The 20240-nt window shown below is 41.9% G+C and overlaps 1 non-coding gene and 1 pseudogene across 1 annotated transcript; one reads left to right on the plus strand and one right to left on the minus strand.

Annotated features, from left to right (window-relative positions):
- Positions 1-5309: 5309 nt before the first annotated feature.
- On the minus strand, positions 5310-5440 carry LOC111766785 (small nucleolar RNA SNORA31). The gene has a single exon (XR_002798753.2). It is a non-coding gene; the product is annotated as a small nucleolar RNA SNORA31 (small nucleolar RNA).
- Positions 5441-18802: 13362 nt separating this feature from the next.
- Positions 18803-19355, plus strand: LOC101437459 (proteasome subunit alpha type-1 pseudogene; annotated as a pseudogene).
- The last annotated feature ends 885 nt before the right edge of the window (positions 19356-20240 follow it).

Genomic DNA, 20240 nt, shown 5'->3' on the forward strand with positions numbered 1-20240 from the left:
TTTTGTTTGTATTTTTTTTTCCTTCTATTTTTGTCTTTTTTGTTGTTGTTGCTCTTATACTCTCCTCCAACTCTGCCTGTCCTGTTTTTTCCTTTCTTCCTGCAGAAGTCCCTTTAGAATTTCTTGAAGGGGAGGTTTCTTGTTGGTATACTCTTTCAGTTTCTGTTTATATGCGAATATTTTGAACTCTCCATCATGTTTGAATGCTAGTTTAGCTGGATAGAGTATTCTTGGTTGGAAATTTTTTTCCTTTAGTACTTTGATTATATACCACTGCCTTCTTGCCTCCTGGTTTCAGATGAGAAATCAGCACTTAATCTTATGGAGCTTCCCTTGTATATGATAGTTTTCTTTTCTCTTGCTGCTTTTAGGATTTTCTCTTTGTCTTGAGCATTGGATAATTTGACAAGTATGTGTCTTGGGGTGGGCCTGTTGGGGTTTATGACTAGTGGAGTGCACTGTGCTTCTTGGATATGTACATCTGTCTCTTTCAGTAGATTTGGGAAGTTTTCAGCCATTATTTCCTGCAACACTCCTTCTGACCCCTTTCCCTTCTCTTCTCCTTCTGGAATGCCTATAATACGTATGTTTGAGCGTTTTGCATTGTCATTCAGGTCCCTGAGTCCTAGCTGGATTTTTTCTATCTTTTTATCGACCCCTTCTACTATCTGTTTGATTTCTGATGTACTGTCTTCCACATCACTAATTCTCTGCTCTGCCTCTTCTAGTCTGCTGATATTGCTGCAAGTGTATTTTTGATTTCTTGAACTGTGGTGTTAATTCCCATCATATCTATTATCTTTTTGCGTATGTCTGCAATTTCCCCTCCGAGTGTTGTCTTCATGTTGTTAACCTCTTTCATTACTTCATCAAATTTGTTGGTGATAAATGTTCTGAAATCTTTCATTGCTTGAGCGAAGTTCTGTTCCCCTTCCTGATTTTTAGTTTGTTGATTGGATTCAGCCATGTTTTCCTGATTACTGGTTTGGTTTGTAGGTTTTTGTTGCTGTCTGGTCATTATTTTATCTTGACGGGTTTAATCAGTTCCTTAGCTTCTTTGTCTACTCTTGGAGATTAATTAGCTGTTGTTTTTGCATAAGTGTTATATCTTCTCTTTGTCACTTTGTTCTTCGTATTCTAATTTCTTGTTGCTGGTTACGTTCACTTTAAAGGAAAGTATTAGTGCCGGGGAAAGGTAATTGTGTAAGCAAGGAAAAAGTGTAAGGTAGTATTGGTGATATATGTTAACAAAGCAAGAATATGAGATCTGGGAGGATGGAGGTTAGATTCATGTAAAATTGTGTAGAGTTATAGCAGTAGGTAGAGTACCTATTATGAGGTAGCTGACTGAATATGGGAGGAATATGGTATGAGCTAAAAAGCTATTGTTTTCGTGAGAGAGGGAAAGAGAAAAGAAAGGTAATAGTTTCAAGAGTGGATAATATACAGAAAACAAAACAAGGGTATTAGGAATTAAGAGTTAGATACTTTGTGGATCAAAGAAAGGGAGATGGGAGGTGGAATATAGGAGAGACAGTAGATGATGGTGGATATCAAGATGTAGGCAAAAGGGGATAGTGTAGGTAGCCTAAATCAATTCACTTAGAAATGAGGCAGTGGAGGATGAGAGAACCCAGCAAATGTGAGGTGTTCCCTGCAGCACCTATTGTATAATTGAGTTAAAATAAAATAAGTAGAAAATGAGGGACAAGAGGGAGAGCAAAAACAGAAAAAGAAGAAATAAAAAATGAAAAAAAAAAAAGAAAGAAGAGAAGAAAGGAAAAAAGAAAAAGGGGGGTGGGCAAAGGGTGGGGAACAGGTAGGGGTAAGAAAAAAAACAGATATACGTGAACCACAATTGCAACACCAACTACAACAACAACAAAAAACCCTAAATAACTGAATAAAAAAAAAGACTTTGGGGGATACGCTGGGAGAAAAGACTAGGGGATAATGCAATATTAGCGATCAGGACATTAAAAAAAAGTAAAAAATAAGATAAAATGAAAATAAGAACAAAACAAAATGAAACGGTAAAGAAAAAATGCAAACGTTGAAGGCTAGGGCATTCAAGGACCTCAGATGGACCTCAGGGCGTGATGGATTCAGGGGTGAAAAATCTGAGACATTGAAGACTCAAGAGGTGTGAGTCTCGGGGGTGTGGGCCACCAGAGTTTAGGGGATTCAGACCTGGCAACCTCTAATCTGGTCAACAGGAAGCCTAGGAGCCCCGCAGTGTAACACAGCCCTCAGGGATCCCCACAGCTGGGTGCCAGCCCTATGGGGGAAGTCAGATCCGCAAACTCTATATTATGTCTGAACCCTGCAATTCACTTACTCACTAGGGTTTATTTTTGTGGATATTTCATCAATTCAGCTTTTGGACTGCTCCCACCCTATGATCCCACAAAACGGCCACCTGGGGGCGCCTCTACACCGCAGCCAATTTAATGATGCAGCTCCGGAGCCTGACCCATGGGTTGGGCTCCAGTTGGAAACGCCAAAAACAGATTCCACAACCGGAATTCCCAAGCTTTGCAAAATATTCCCCAATCAGCTTCCAGACCTGTCCCCCTCCCTCGCCGCACCCTGTAACAACCTCCCAATTACGTCCTTTTATTGCCAACAATCTGATTCTGTTGCAGATTGGCAGCCGGGCCTGTGGGGGTGGGGATCCAGGCAGAAGCACTATTATTTGTGTCCACAATCAAAGACTCCCCCACTTCGCAACAAAACACCGTCTGTCTCCCCAAATCAATCCACAAAGGCATCCCGTTCCGTCAACCCCCCAACAGCTCGCCCAGGACTCGCGAATTCCCCAACACCGCAGAGCCACCAAAAAGCGCAGCCGCAGTGCAGGTTCCATGGCTCCACCCACCCCCAAGGAGGGAGCAATAGAACCCAAATTGTATCTTATAGACCAATCCTCTCCATTACCTTCCCACCAAATCGATGTCCAGACACTTCTTGCCCTGCAAAAATCCCGAAAAATCCTGGTCCCAGAGAACCTCCGGCGGCGCCCACCTTCCTCTTCCCAGGAGAGATGGCAAGGCAAGCTCACTCAGCCACCATCTTGCCAGAACTGTTCACTTTGTGTTCCTATTTCTTGATGTCCTCTCTCTCACTTGTTATTTTCCTTTTCTTCTTTTTTAAGTAGTCATTCTAGTGGGTGTGAAGTGGTATCTCGTAGTGGTTTTGATTTGCATTCCCCTAATGGCTAATGATGTTGAGCATCTTTTCATGTGCTTTTTGGCCATTTGTAATCTTTGGAGAAATATCTATTCACATCTTTTGCACATTTTTTTTTTTTGAAATTAGGTTGTTTTAAAATCAGGAAGTTTTAAAATCAGAAAGTATGAGTCCTTCAGTTTTGTTCTTCTTTTTCAAGAGGGTTTTAACTTCTCAAGGTCTCTTACCCTTCCATATGAATTTGATGACTGGACTTTCCATGTCTGCAAAGAAAGGTATAGAAATTTTTATTGTGTTTGCATTGCATCTGTAAATCACTTTGGGTGGAATTGACAGCTTAACAATATTTAGTCTTCCAATTCATTTATTTAGGACTTCTTCAAATTCTTTCAGCAATGTTTTACAGTTTTCTATGGACAAGTATTTTACATCTTGATAAATTTATTCCTAGATATTTGATTATTTTAGTTGCTATTGTTTCTTTCACTTTTGAAGGATTTTTGTTGTTGTTGGCTATAGAATTGTGGGTTGACAGGTATTTTGGGTTTTTTCCTCTTTCAGTACTTTAAAAATATTACTACTCCATTTTCTTCTTGCTTGCAGGGTTTTTTACTAGAAGTCTGCTCTAAGTTTTATCCTTGTTCCTCTGTAGGTAGCGTTGTTTTGTTGTTGTTTTCTCTGACTGCCTTCAAGAATTTTTCTCCTTGATTTTCAATGGTTTGAATATGATACGACTATTCTGGTCATTTTTTCAGGATGGATGGGGTTGTTATTCACCCTGCTTGATGTTCTCTGAGCTTCTTGGATCTGTGATTTGGCATCTGTCACTAATTTTGAATAATTCTAAGAGCCATTATTTCTTCAGATATTTCCTTTACACCATTTTCTCTTTCTTCTCCTTCTGAGATTCCAATTACATGTATGTTAGCCCATTTGATATTCTTGGTGCTCCCTTCTGGGTTTTTTCCCACACACACACTCATTTCCCTTTTTGCATTTCAGCTTAGGCACTGTAATTTCTATTGACCTATCTTCAACTTTGATGATTCTTTCCTTGATTTTGAAAATCTATTGATAAGCCTGTGAAAGGTGTTCATTTCTGTTACTATGTTTTTATTTCAACCATTTCCATTTGATACTTTCTTGTAGTTTCCATATCTCTGCTGAAATTATCCATATGATCTTGCATGTTGTTTACCTTTTCCATTAGCATCTTGAACATGTTACTCATAATTATCTTAAATTCCATGCCTGATGTCATTCGAATCTGGCTCTGATGACTGCTTTGTCCCTTCAGACTGTGCCTGGTCTTTCCTTTTGTATGCTACATGATTTTTTGTTAAAAGCTGGATCTACTGTATAGGACAGTTGATTCTGAGGTACATATTTTTTATGCTTAGAGATGAGCACACCTTTTCCTCTTCCAATCCCTGAGTGTGTTAATCTAGTCAGGAGTTGGGCTGAGTCTGAAGTCTTTTTGCTATGATACCCTCCTTGCACCAGGAGCTTCAAGTTCCTCTAATGACACCTTGTTTTTGATTCCACCATCTTTGGCTTTGGTCTTCCCTTTGTGGCTTTTCCCAGAAAGAGTCCATCTCTTGCAACTCTCCCAGCTGTATCCCACTATTATTTCACTATTATTTTATTGCCTGTTAATGTGGTGGTGAGAGGTGGGGAGGGGATATGTTCACTGATACCATTATCAAGTCTCAATCTTAGGCCGGCACTGTGATTCTGGGTCTAGGGATGTGGCCTTCACAAGTGTTCCTGCCCCTCATCCAGATGCAATGCTGGGCCTCACAAGTGTTGCTGCCCTCCCCAGAGGAAAGCTTCTTTTCCCGCCTTACTCCCCTCTCCTACTTTCAGTGGGTTTCCACCAGGGACCTCAGCCTAAAGGTTTGTTTGTTTTTTAAGAAGGCACCAGGGATTGAACCTGGGACCTTGTGCATTGGAAGTAGGTGTTCAACCACTGAGCTACACCCACTCCCCAGCCTATAGGGTTTTTTCTTTTTCTTTTCCTTTTTTTTTTTTTTCCTGGTGGAGTAAAAAGGCTATTTGCTGTTTTTAAGTTTATTTCTGAGTTGCAATGATTATTTCCCCTTCTCCATGTTTTTAGAATTCCCTGTATTCCCCCATTCAATCTTGCTGCCACAGCAAGCAGACAGAAAGCATGAGTATCTTCTTTTTCTTGTATCTTTAGTGGAAGTCTTAGGAGCAGATGTTAACTGCTCCAGGTCTGTCAAAGATGCATTGTAGGTTTTGATAACCTTCCCTTACATATTAAAACTTGTCTTTTTTGGACTTTTGGTGGCTGCTGACCACTTTGCTCCCAGCCAGCTCCACTAGGTGAAGGTGGTGCTTTCTCAGAAGTCCCCCCTCTCCTCCCTGTGGGTGACTGGTGGGGCTTCTGAAGTAAAAGCCTACAAGAGGGTGCAAATCCCTATTCGTCTACTGTTCCCAGGTTCTTCACACTCTCTCAATAGCCCACTCTAGGCCTTTATAATAATTTATTTAAATTTTCTAGTTTAGTCTTCTTAGGTAAGCGAAGTTCAGCCCCTATTTCTCTCTGCAAGTCCTTCTCTCTTTAGATTTCAGATTCTTTGCCCCATGACTTCAATGATCTCATGAGTTCAAGAAAAGTCATTTACTTGCAGTTTTTCCAGCTATTATAGTATATGTGGGAGCAATACTCTCTCCAGCTCTCTGTATCTCCAGATGAAACCTGATATCTGCTAAAGGGTTTTAAGCAGCAGAATTAAATGATCAAATGTGTAACTGTAAAATGCTACTCCAAGTGCAGTGGGGAGGATCCATTAGTAGCAGCAAGAGGGGAAGGGTTTGCAATATCAATGCAGAGGAACCCATTTTAGCCACTCATGAAGGAGATGATGGTGGCCCAGATGAGGTTGGTGGTAGTGAGGATAAAAAGGAGAGGATGGAGGGTCAATCAGCAAGATGGTGGCAGAGTACAGTGCTCATAGAGTCAGCTCCTGCTACAGGGCAGTTAGTAATCACCCAGAGCTATCTGGAGCTAGCTGAAGCACCTGTTAGGGGGCTCTAGGAGGCCACAAGAGCATCCTACAACATCCTTGAAGGAATGGAAGGAGGAGGCTGCCCATCTGCTGAGAACACTCATAAGTAGAGCACTCCATGCCACGGAGGCCAGTGCCCCTCCTCCAGTGGAGGCACGAGCCACCTCAGGAGCTGTTCTGCAGCTGGTTGAAAGCTCCATTTTCCAAAACTGGGGGAGGAAGAGATGGTTGGGCACCAATTTCAGCTGCTGATGAGTAAATTTAGCGGGCTAAAGTATAATCCTGAGAACAGCTAAAGTTTGAACCTGTCCAAGTCAGAAAGAGGCCAGGAGCCGCCATCTTAACTCCATGCCTGGAGCAAGGGGAAGTGGGGTGGACTGAAAATCACAGTGCTGGTGGGGACCAGCTTCTTTCCATCCAGATTAGATTGCAGCTCTAGCCTAGGCCCAAGTGCCACTACAGCAGGGAGGAAGCTGCAGGAACCTGCAACAGTCTCTCCGGGAAATTACCGGCCAAGCCGTGAGGTCAGTGATCATCCTACTCTGGCAGCACAAGCTGCCCCAGGAGCTATTTTGTGGCTGGAATTGGAAGCTCCATTTCCCAAAGATAGGGGAGGAGATGGTTGGCTGCCAATTTTTGGCTACTGATTGGTAGACTAGGCTGGCTAAGATATAACCCTGGGAACAGCTGGGGTGTGAAACAGCCCAAGTTAGAAAGAGGCCAGTGGCCGCCATTTGACCCCAGTCTAAGGGGAAGCCAGGACCGAAAATCACAGTGATGGTAGGAACTGGTTTCTTTCACCCAGATTGGCTTGTAGGCCTAGCCTAGGCGTCAGCCCCACCTCTATTAGGGAGGAGACCGGTGGGCCCTGTACCAGCCTATCCATATAACTGCAGGTATCTTTGGCTGGCACAGACTGAAAATCAGAAGTCTGCTGGGGCAGCTGCGGTCATCTTGGACCTGCACTGCATAAATTGCTGCTCACACCTGCAGCTACATCCCTGCCCCAGGCAGGGGAGAAATGGGTGTGAAACATCATCAGTCTCTCTGAGCAACTACAGTCTAAGCCTGCATAACTTGGATTATTTCACACAACTGTGACTCTGTCCCTACCCCTGGCAAAGGAGAAAGGTGGAAGAAGCTTCATTTGTCCCTGGTGCAATGAGGGGAGCTTGAGCCTCCACAGCTTATAGCATCAATTACATCCTCGGCTCCTACTGTACAAACAGCAAGGGAGAAAGGGCAGGAAACCCTAAACTAAAGAGAAAAACTGCACCCAGAATAAATACTCTAATAATCCGGATGCTAAGACACCAACAATAAACTACAATCCACACCAAGAAACAGGAAGCTAAGGCCCAGTTAAAGGAACAAGATAAGCCTCCAGATATCATAAAGGAGTTGAGACACTAATCATCAATGTTCAAACAAATCTTCTTAATAAATACAATGAGATGGCTAAAGAGATTAAGGATATTAAGAAGACATTGGATGAGCATAAAGAAGAATTCGAAAGCATACATAGAAAAAGCAGATCTTATGGGAATGAAAGGTCTAATAAATGAAAATTTTTTAAAAATGAAATCATATAGTAGCAGATTTGAGGAGACAAAAGAAAGGCTTGGTGAGCTTGAAGAAATGCCCTCTGAAAGTGAACATACAAAAGAACAGATGAAGAAAAGAATGGAAAAAATTGAACAAGGTCTCAGGGAACTAAATGACAGCAAAAGGCATGCAGACATACATGTCACAGATGTCCCAGAAGGAGAAGAGAAGGGAAAAGGGCAGAAGAAATATTTGAAGAAATAATGGTAGAAAGTTTCCCAACCCTATTGAAGGACATAGATATCCATGTCCAAGAAGCACAATGTACTCCTATCAAAAAAAAATCCGAATAGACCAACTCCAAGACACATACTCATCAGAATGCCAAATGCTAAAGACAAAGAGAGAATTCTGAGAACAACAAGAGAAAAGCAGTGCATAACATATAAGGGGCTAGCCTCCAGAACGTTGTCAAACTTACTATTTAAGTGTTTTTGCAAGATTATGGCTCCAAAGGCTTCTGCTCCAGCCTGGCCCCAAACTTCTTCATCAGCTTCTTCACCAGAGCCATTTCACTGCCCGCTTGTTGACTACACGTGCACTGTGGTCTCCCGGGATTGTACAGTGTACCGACATTGATGCAGGCTGCAAGGAATAAAAGTTCTGGAAGGAAAAGATTCTTTCTGGACAGCAGTTTGGATTCTAATGCAGAGCAATGAGAAGGGAGGGGAAGGAGAAAAAGAAACAAACCACACAGAGGAGTGGGTGAGATTGAAGAAGGGTGATCCACGGTGGGGCCAAGTGTTGCCAGCCCAGGAACCTGTATCAGAGGTTATGGTGTACAGGTGTTTACTTGAAGCAGTCACTGGTCTGATACTGTGAGGATATTTTCTGGATTTAAGTCATCAGAGTCCTTTATAGATGGAATAAAGAGCACAATAGTGAGAGCAAGAGAGAGCAAAAAAGAGCGTGAGAGAGAGAAAGAGAGAGAGAAGGCCATGGAAGCAAAAAGCTGAAAGCAATGAATGAAGAAGAGAAGGGAGAGAGCAGGAGACACCACCATTTTGCTTTTCCATATCATAGAAGAGCAAAGGGACCCCAGCAGCTGGTCTTCTGAAAGAAAGCATCTCCTTGATTTGCACGTTCTCAGAGCCTCACACCATAAGCTAAAAAAGTCCATCATTTAGAGCCCACCCACTTCATGATATTGCTTTGATCAGCAGAGGAAACTAAAACAACCGTCTACATTAAAAAACATGTCTTCATAATAATAATATTTTTATTAAACATAAAACTATTGTTTTTATATGACATGTCAGCCAAATAGCAAACATGATTAAAATGAATGGTATAATATATGATTGGTTTTTCAGTTGATGGACAGTGATGTTTAGATGTGTAATTATATAAGACACATAATTCGTAAAGTGTTACATAGTTATTTTAAAAACTATTTTCAGGCTTTAATACAATTTCACATAAATTGTAAATATCTAACTGGAATTATATGAGTTTGGATTGCTTAATATGATAGAAAAATGAAAGAGTAACATTATTGTCTGTAAGAGTATTAAAAGGCATTACTATAAAACTACCTACCAGATGTTCAATTCCAAAAGAAGTGTGAGGGAAACAATAAATGGAACTTAAATTTGCATGTTGGAAGGCAGAGAGCCAGATCAAAAAAACAAACAAACAAAAAACTTCTGATATGATTTCCAGCGCTAAGATTATAGGAAACAAAATTACTTGCTTTAAAAATACATATATATATATATATATATATATATATGGGATACCCAATAAGATTAAGTGCTGATTTCTCACCAGAGACCATGAAGGCAAGAAGATAGTAGTCTGATATATTTAAGAAACTACAAGAGAAAAACTTTCAACCAAGAGTCTTATATCCAGCAAGACTGTCTTTCAAAAATGAGGGCAAGATTAGAATATTCACAGATAAACAGAAACTGAGAGAATCTCTAAGCAAGAGACCAGATTTTCAGGAAATACTAAAGCGTGTGCTAGAGCCTGAAAAGAAAAGGCAAGAGAGAGAGGCCTGGAAGAGAGTCTAGAAATGAAGATTATATCAATAAAAGTAACTGAAAGTGTCAAAAGAGTGGTGAAAATAAAGTATGACAGATAAAACTCAAATAGTCAGGAATAAACTTAACCAACAATGTAAAGCACTTGTATTCAGAAAACTGCAACTCAATGTTAAAAGAAATCAAAAAAGTCCTAAATAATTGGAAGAACATTCCATGCTCATGGATTGGAAGACTATCATTAAGATATCAATTCTACTAAAATTGATATGCAGATTCCATGCAATCCTGATAAAAATTCTACTAGCATTTTTAAAAAATGGAAAATATGATTATCAAATTTATTTGTAAGGGTAAGGGGTTCTGAATAGCCAGAAACATCATAAAAAGGAAAAGCGAACACTCATCTCCAGAATTTAAATCATATTACTTAGCTATAGTAGTAAAAACAGCATGGTACTGCATAAAGACAGACACATAGACCAATGGAACCAAATTTATGGTTCAGAAACAGACCCTCAAATATATGGTCAGGTGATTTTTTACTAGTCTGTCAAACCCACACAGCTCGGTCAGAACAGTCCATTCAACAAATAGTGCTGAAAGAACTGGATATCCATAGCTGAAAGAAGGAAAGAGGACCACTATCTCATACCTTATCCAAAAATTAACTGAAAATGGACCAAAAACCTAAAAATAAAAGCAAGAACCATAAAACTTCTAGAAAATTGTAGGAAAATATCTTCATGACCTGGTGGTAGGTGGTAGATTCTTCAGGGAGATAAGAGCAGGGCTGAGATGGACTACTGATGTTTAATGTATGTAGAGGTTTTAATTAGCTTTACCATAAAAGTGTGGAAATTTATAGAGTGCATGGTAACACATAGTAACAGCTAGTTTATAAATGGGGATGTGGCTGAAAATGGTAGTCTAGGTATGTAAATGCCAATTGACAGAATGCTAGAAAATAATCTAGTAACTGAATAGCCCAGTAAACCAAGAGGTGGATGAGAATTGTGGTTGATGGTACAGATGCAAGAGTGTCCTTTGTGAGCTAGAGCAAATGTACATCACTACTGCATGGTGTTGGGAATGTGGAGAAGCATGGGAAAAATACAACTGGAGTGACCTATGGACTGTGGTTAGAAGTAGTAATATAATATTCTTGCATCTATGCAAAAGATGTATAGTGTTGAATAATGAGGCAGTATGGAAAATGTGAGCCAAATGTACTTTATGGACATAGTAACAATCAGATTATTTACCTGTAACAAATGTTCCACCACAGTGTTATGTGTTGGTAGAGGGGTGTTGTTTGGAAATTGTGCACATGTGCATGATTGATTTGTAAGTTTACAACTTCTGTCATAAAAAATATATTTTAAAAATAAAAATAGGGAAATGGACTTTGGCCCAGTGGTTAGGGCGTCCGTCTACCACATGGGAGGTCCCCGGTTCAAGCCCCGGGCCTCCTTGACCCGTGTGGAGCTGGCCCATGCGCAGTGCTGATGCGCGCAAGGAGTGCCGTGCTACACAGGGGTGTCCCCCGCGTAGGGGAGCCCCATGCGCAAGGAGTGCACCCATAAGGAGAGCCGCCCAGCGCGAAGGAGGGAGCAGCCTGCCCAGGAATGGCGCCGCCCACACTTCCCGTGCCGCTGACGACAACAGAAGCGGACAAAGAAACAAGACGCAGCAAAAAGACACAGAAAACAGACAACCGGGGGAGGGGAGGGGAATTAAATAAATAAAAAATAAATCTTTAAAAAAAATAAATAAATAAAATAAATAAAAATAGGGTGGGTTGGAGGAAAACATACCAAATGTAAGATAAGGACTATGATTAAGAGTAAGATTTTGACAATATTCTTTCATCATTTTAACAAATGTCTCATGATAATGCAAGGTGTTGGTGGAGGGATGATGTATGGGAGCTCTGTATGTAAGTTGTTATGTAAGTTGTTATGTAAGTTGTTATGTATGATGCTTTGTAAGTTCACAGTTTTTACTATACACTTAATTGTATGTATGTTCACATACAAACGATACAAGATAATAACAGGGTGGGTTGGGGGAAAAATACTTTGGTTAGTAGTAACATTTTGACAATGCTCTTTAATCATTAGTTAAAAAGGTTTAACAACAATGCACGTTATGGTGGTAGGGTGAATTATGAGAATCCTGTATGATGTTATATATGTTTGTTTTGTAAGTTCACAACTATTATTATACACTTACTGTTTATGTATGTTTATGTATGAGTGATATACTTCAATAAATTTTTTTTTTTTAAAGAAGAAGATGGATTCTAGAGCTATTTAGGAAAAAAATACATAGAACTTTCTAACTGATTGGATGTGGGAAGTGAGGGAGGGGTGGGAGACAAGGATGACTCCTGAGCAACTGAGCAGGTGTTGATATTCACTGAGCTAGAAGACTATGAAGCATCAATAAATTTGATTATATTAAAATGTAAAACTTCTGTCTATTGAAAGACACCATAAACAAAGGGAAAAGACAAGTCACTGACTGAGAGAAGATATTTATGGCATATAACTGACAAAGGGTTACTAGACAGACGGTTAAAACAAACAAAAAACCTACACATCAGTAAGAAAAAGAAAACAACCCAACTGAAAAGCAGCCAAGGAATATATAGGCAAATTACCGAAGAAGGAAGTCAATGCCAAAAATTTTTTTAAAGATGTGCAATCATTTAATAATGCATATTAAAACAAGATACCATTTCACACCTATCAGACTTAGCAAAAGTTAAAATATCTGGTGATACCAAGAATTGGCAAAGATTTGGAACAACCAGAACACTGACACATTGTTAATGGGAATATAAAAGGATAAAATTATTTTGGAGAGCAATTTGGCCACATTCTGTATAAGATATACATTTCTACCTATGATTGACATTTCATTCCCAGGTATAGGGAGCTGATGTGGCTCAGTGGGTTGAGTGCCAGCTGCCCACATACAAGGTCCTGGGTTCAATCCCCAGCCCTGGTACCGCAGAGAAAATAAATAAATAAATAAATATCATTCCTAGGTATATAATCTACAGAAATTCTTGTTCATGTGCACAAAAAAACGTATGCAAGAATGCTCATTTGGGCACCGTTTTTAGTAGCAAAAAAGTGAAATCCACACTAATATCCAACAACAGAAAAATGGATATTTCATTACTGTAAATTCATGAAATGTTATATAAATACAATACAACAGTAAAAATGAAAACTAACACTAAATGTGCCCACATGGGTAAATTTCAAAAATATATACATACACACAAACCACACACAGAGCACAAAAAAGCTAGCTAGTAAAAACATACAGCTTAACACCATTTATAATAAATTTTAAAACAAGCAAAATGTATCTAGATTATAGAGCTATTTGTAGAAAAGTATTAAAACATGGAAATTAATGGAATTAAATTCAGGATATTGACTACTTCTGGAGGAAAAAAGAGGGGAAAGAAATATGGAAAGGACCTCTAATTTATAGGTAATGTTTCATTTTTTAAGCTGAGTCACAATTACATGTGTGATTGGTTATGTACACGTGCTCATACACCAGAAATAGTTCATTCAAAAATACTTTGTTAAAGAAAGGAGTAGAGAAATTCCAATTTCCAGTAATAACAGACTACATTTTGCAGTCTAAACCTCTGGCTAACAGAAACTAAAAATAATGGATAATTTGTTTTTAAATAACAGAAAAGGCATCAAAGTGTTGACAGGATAGTACAGATTATCCAGGCAAAATCTGAGAGACAGTGAGAACCTAGACACATAGAAGGCAAACAAATGCCTTGAACATTCACAAGGAAAGGATATACAAAAGGGTAATAAACACATAAAAAGTGTCCAACCTCATTCGACACCGGTGAACTACAAATAAAACCACAGACTATACAACCTCCAGATTGGCAAAAATTCAAAAGCCTGACAGTACTAAATGTTGTCAAGCGTGAGAGCAATCGGGACTCCCATACGCTGCCCCGGGAGTGTGAACTGGTTCAGTTGACAGTAGTCCTCATTGTAACCTCACCCGTCCCCAGCCCAGCGCCCGGCACCCAGCGCCCTGCGGAGGCAGTATGGGGCAGCAGAAAGGGCAACGGCCTGGCAGGAAGGCAGGCAGTTTCCATTCCCAGCATCACCAGCTAATGTGGCGGCGTGGAGCTGTGCACCCCAGAAAAGCATGTCCTTCAACTTCATCCGTTCCTGTGAGAGTGAACCCACTGTAAAGAAAATCTCTCCAAGGTGTCCCTTCAGTTGGCCCAAGTGAATCAGGCTGGGCTTTAATCTGGATTCAGGACTCCTTTAATAGCAGGCAAGTCAGACAGAGGAGGCTCAGGAAGCAGCCAGAAGCTGAAAGTCAAAGGAGAGAAGCCGGGAGAGGCCACCATGTGCACTGCCACGGGACAGTAAAATCAAGGACCAAGCCTCTCCGGCAGCCAGCCCCAGAATGCCCACAGCCTTCCCGGAGAAAGCACTGCCTTGAATTTGGACTTCTCTTAGCCCCGGTTGTTTAAGCCAACCCTTTACGTGGTATTTGCTTTGGCAGCCAGGAAACTAAAATGGGGAGTGGTAGGGTCCTTTAGCCCTCCTGGCCCCTCCCACCCATCCAGACTCATCACTTCCCACTCTGACCCTTTACACCAGCAATTCTGAGCGAATAGCTCCCAGGACACACCTTGCTCTTTTGCATTTCCATGCCTTTGCCAGTAGCCCTTACTGTGCCTTCATACAAATTAGGAAAAGGCAGCTCTTCTTCCCAGTGAAGTGCAGGCTGGATTTGGGGCCCTGCTCACCACTTGCCCCAGCACCATTATTATTTTTTTTTAATTTCCCATTATAAAAGCCAACCCATTTCTGGTACTTTGCATTGGCAGCCTTTTGGCAAACTAAACAGCTTACATACCTCTCCACCACGTTAGATTACTGTCAGTGCCTTTTCTTCTTTTATTCCTCATACACAGCCCAGAGGCTGGCACAAGGAAGTGAGCAATACTAAGGAAGGAAGGAAGGAAGGAAGGAAGGAAGGAAGGAAGGAAGGAAGGAAGGAAGGAAGGAAGGAAGGAAGGAAGGAAGGAAGGAAGGAAGGAAGGAAGGAAGGAAGGAAGGAAGGAAGGAAGGAAGGAAGGAAGGAAGGAAGGAAGGAAGGAAGGAAGGAAGGAAGGAAGGAAGGAAGGAAGGAAGGAAGGAAGGAAGGAAGGAAGGAAGGAAGGAAGGAAGGAAGGAAGGAAGGAAGGAAGGAAGGAAGGGAGGGAGGGAGGGAGGGAGGGAGGGAGGGAGGGAGGGAGGGAGGGAGGGAGGGAGGGAGGGAGGGAGGGAGGGAGGGAGGGAGGGAGGGAGGGAGGGAGGGAGGGAGGGAGGGAGGGAGGGAGGGAGGGAGGGAGGGAGGGAGGGAGGGAGGGAGGGAGGGAGGGAGGGAGGGAGGGAGGAAGGAAGGAAGGAAGGAAGGAAGGAAGGAAGGATATTTTGCCTCTCTGGTCCTCATCCTGCTTATCTGAGAATAAAAGAATGAGATTAAAAGATCCCTCAAGTTCCTGCCAGCTCTAAAACTCTCTTGGCCAATATGCAGTAAGTGAATATTTATGGAGCAAATGTATAGTACCTAACCAAAAGAAAAATCCCTTTAAAGGTGTGTCTTAGGTACATGGATCAGTTTGCTCCCATACCCTTCTAGAAGTAGGCCAGCATGAGGTTTTGGAATCCCTAAATATTTTACCTCTGGAAACCTTAGGGAGGTTTCAAACCATCTGAGTTCAACTAAAACAGAGTTGAAGAGCAATTGCTTTAGGAAATCCTTCCAAAGAGTGGTTTGCCTTTTATTTCACTGGGATCCCACAAACTGGGCAGTTCAGAGGCTTTGTCTGTTTTGAGAGTATGCAAATTACCCACCTCTGTTGTTTGTCTTTCTCAGATATTTTTACAAGAGGAACAGCTATTAATGGACACGAGGCAGCTCTACCTGTATCTCTGAAGCAAACGTTACTTCCTACGAAGTCTTATGAGAAGAAACTTTTTCCCAGGGTCCTCCCTCCCTCCCCAGGAGCCTTGCTGCTGAGTGGACTTGTCGACCCCCTCAGAAGGGCAGCAAATCCATTTGAGGGCGTCAAGCTTCTGAGAGGCTAGTAGGAGCAGAGACCTGGAGTAGGGCTTCTACACACCCTCGGGGTTCCTGGGGCCTCCCCGAGGAGTCCACTAGCTCCCTGAAATCCTATTCACGATACTGTGCGTGTGGTCTATAGTCTGGACTAAGATAGGCTAGAAAAGCAAGGGCTTTTAAAGGAGGATATGCTCTGGAGCGTTGTTTGGCTTATACTAAACACAGTCCTCAACCACCACCGACAGGCGTGGCTGAGCCCCTCTGTCCGCATCCGAGGGCCTCCCTCAGGGGGCTTCCCCAGATCCCTGGGACTCGCAGAAACCCTGCTTGCTTTACACACACAGGCAAGCTTTGGGGGACATCAGACGCCTGGCACTCCTGAGCTGCTCATTTATCGTCCTGGCCTAGGAGCTAGAAGAATTGGGTCCAGGAGAAGGCAGTAGGACAATCTGGGCGCAGAATCCCTGTTCGGCCACCAGGGGGCAGCCAAAATCCAGACCACGCCCGATAAGGAGCATTCTGGGGCCTCAAGCAGCCTTGTGACTAGGGCAGAGATGCTCCTCTGGCCAGGAAAATCCTGATCGTGGGTGAAAGCGGCACACACCCTTCTACCCTCCACACCCCAGAGTTAGGCCTGGGGTCGCAGGGTCCAGGCCCAGGGCTCAGTCATTAGCAGGATTATGGAGCTGTGTGTAGAGTAGGGGCTTGCAGAGATGTGGGGATCCCCATGGATGTCATTAAAATACCTATAGCGTTGGGACTCTCAGCTAGGAAGACTAAGGAAAGGCTCTGGTATTAGGTTAGGCTAAAGGGAAGAGATTCCAAGAGTAGCTACAGTTAGGGTGGGGTTCCCAGACTTCCATCTACTAGGGTGAAGGTGTAATTTGGACTCATAAATAAAGCAGGTTGCAAATCCAAACCCATTAGAAAGGGAAGCGGATGTGGCTCAACGGATAGAGCATCCGCCTACCGCGTGGGAGGTCCAGGGTTCAAGCCCAGGGCCTCCTGGCCCGTGTGATGAGCTGGCCCACGTGCAGTGCTGATACACGCAAAGAGGGTGGGTGTCCCCCATGTAGGGGAGCCCCACACGCAAGGAGTACACCCTGTAAGGAGAGCCGCCCAGTGCGAAAAATAGGGCAGCCTGCCCAGGGTATCGCCACACACATGGAGAGCTGATGCAGCAAAATGACGCAACAAAAAGAGACACAGATTCCCGGTGCCTCTGACAAGAATACAAGCGGACACAGAAGAACACACAGCGAATGGACACAGAGAGCAGACAACAGGGGGGCGGGGGGAAGGGGAAAGAAATTTTTTAAAAAGGGATGGATTAGACAAAATAAAAAATACTAAATTTATAAATGCAGTTTGAAGTATTTAAGAGAACCTAGTAGACTAAGTTTATAATGAAACCAAGTAATTAAGTCTAAAGACTGTTAACTTGAGTTAAGCAAATTTCAGTCAAAGACTAAATATCATTCTCTAAATGACTGGTTCCAAGACTGGGATAGGAAAATTCAAGGTGAGCCTAAGATTCCTTGTGGTGATGAAAAGTAAAAGACTGATAGGATATGTCAAAAGGCCACAGAAAATAAAAAGACAAATAACCCAATTACAAAATGGGCAAAGGATCTGAATAGACATTCTCCAAGGAGGATAAACACGCTGCCAATAAGCTTAGGAAAAGATGCTCAACATCATTAGCCATTATTGCAAATCAAAACTACAGTGAGATACTACCTAGACCCACTAGGATGACTATAATTTAAAAAGTTAGTAATACAAGTTTAAAAAAATGTGGAGAAAATGGAACTCTCATACAATGCTGGTAGGAATGATAAATGGTTCATGGCTATGGAAAAATTTGAAAGTTCCTCAAAAAGTTAAACAGAAGACCCAGCAATTCCACTCCTAGGTATGTACCCAAAAGAACTGAAAGCAGGGACTCAAACAGATACAGTAAACCCATATTCATAGCAATATTATTCACAATAGCCAAAAGCTGGAAACAACCCAAGTGCCAATCAACAGATGAATGGATAAACAAAACATGGTCTCTCCATCCAATGGAACGTTGTTCAGTCGTATAAAGGAATGAAGTTCTGACCATGCACCAACATGGATGACCTTCAAACCTTCATGTTGAGTGAAGTAAGCCAGACACATAAGAACAAATATTGCATGATTCCACTTTAGGCAAAATCACAGAGGCAAAAGGTAGATTAGAGGTTACCAGGGACTGGAAGAAGAGGACTAGGGAGTTACTGCTTAATGGGTACAGAGTTTCTGTTTTAGATGGATGGTGACGATGGTAACACAACATGGTAAATGTAATTAATGCCACTGAATTGTACACTTAAAAATGGTTAAAAGGGACATTTTTTATGTATTTATACACACTATCACAATAAAATAATAAATAAATAGTAACCATGAGTCCATAGCAATACCAAAATATAAAGAGTGGTGGTGGGAGAAGGGAAAACTCTTCTTTACAGATGAATACCAACAAATAAAAGATAGAATTTTTTAAACACCATTTTGCAACCACTATTGTAAAAGTTGATTCTGGCAAGAATCACAGGTGGATGCTAAAACCACCAAGTGAAAGTTTGTTGGAAACAGGATAGTCATATAGCCTTAACATGTCACTTCATAGATGGATTATTAACTACAGAGAGAGAATAAGCACTTTTACAAGGGAGAAGTCTGGCAGACATCATCTTAACCAAGTGATCAAACTCAATCTCAGTAACGGGTAAACAGATGATATGCCTCCCAATGTGATGGACTGAAAACATATCAAAAATGTTTAACCCGAATCTAATCACAAAGAAACAACTCAGAGATCCGAGGCTTTATAGGAGGATGCTGCCAGGCCAACACAGGAATCATGTTTGCCAACCAAGTGACAAAGATGTCACTGCTTGGAGCCCTCAGGGCAGGAGTCATCAAATGAATATGCAATGGGAGCTGTCAAGCAAGGTTCAGCCCAAGCACTGTTAGTTGCACTGAAGAGGGCTCAGTCAGAGCTTGCAACCTATCAGTTTAAAAAAATTCTCCATGTTGAAAACGTTTTCAGTATCTCAATTGCAGGATCTACTACTGATCATAGAATGTTATGTAATTTCATACACCAGGAGTATTTGGGTTCCAGATTTGTGCTTGATGGACCTCCTTCCCTGTCTTATCTCTAACTGCGAGCAAGACCCAAATACCAATACAACAAAATGGCCAGTAACCACATGGCGTGGGGCTGCTCATTGCTGGTTATGATGATTTGGACCATCACATTTCTCAAGCCTGTCCATCTGCTAACTATTCTGACTGTAGAACTATGTTCATTGGAGCCCATTTTCAATCAGCTTGTACCTACTTGGAGAGACCTATGTCTGAGTTTATGGAATGCACGTATAAATAGGGTCTGCGCACAGACAGAGTAGGACCTAACTACAAAGAAGGTTGGTAAAGATTTGGCATTTACAGAAGAGGAAATGGTAAAGACAAATGAGGTTATATGGCTAAGAGACTCCAAAATAGGTTGGGAGGTCATCAAAGGGGTTACGCTTATGTGCATCTCAGCAGGATATCAGAGACAGCCAAAGTACATACAAGCCCAGGTAGTGGTACTCCTGAGGGCTATGGACCAGGTCCTATGGTCATGGCAAATGACTCTGGAGTTCACTGCTTTGCCAGTGGACCCTACTTTGGAATTTGTGCTCCTGAGTGTGATGGAGTTAGACTCAGATGAGACCTCTCTGCACTTGCCTCTTCTGTCACGTTTACTGGACCTGTCGCTGGCATTGGGGTTGGTTTATGCTCAGGAGACTTGAATCTCTGAACTGTTTATGTGCCAGCTGCGCCCTGAGCCTCAGCAGAGTTGCAACTCCTACTCTCCAGTTCGTTGGACTTACCCAGGTCAGCTAATGGGGAGGTGAGGATGGTTAACCACCACACCAGGGAACCAAGAGTGTCTACAACTGCAAGCAGGAGAATTCCATCCATCAGCCATGTGGGATCTAAGCCCCCTCTCAATTTAGAGGTGGAGTGGACATCACCATCCCAGGGTCCTCAGGATGGAGAAATAAAATATGGATTAGAGTGGACTTACTGGTATTCTACTATACAATTATTGTGACTCTAGCAATGGAAGAAAGTATATCATTGACATGGAGATAGTGGCCACATGAGTTGCTGAAGGCAGGGAGAGGGAAAAAGAGGTGTGATATTGGTGCATTTTCAGAACTTGGAGTTGTCCTCAATGATACTGCAGGGACAGATGCAGGACATTATATATCCTGCCATA

The sequence above is a fragment of the Dasypus novemcinctus genome, chromosome 20, assembly GCF_030445035.2.
Source record: "Dasypus novemcinctus isolate mDasNov1 chromosome 20, mDasNov1.1.hap2, whole genome shotgun sequence".
Classification (NCBI taxonomy): domain Eukaryota; kingdom Metazoa; phylum Chordata; class Mammalia; order Cingulata; family Dasypodidae; genus Dasypus; species Dasypus novemcinctus.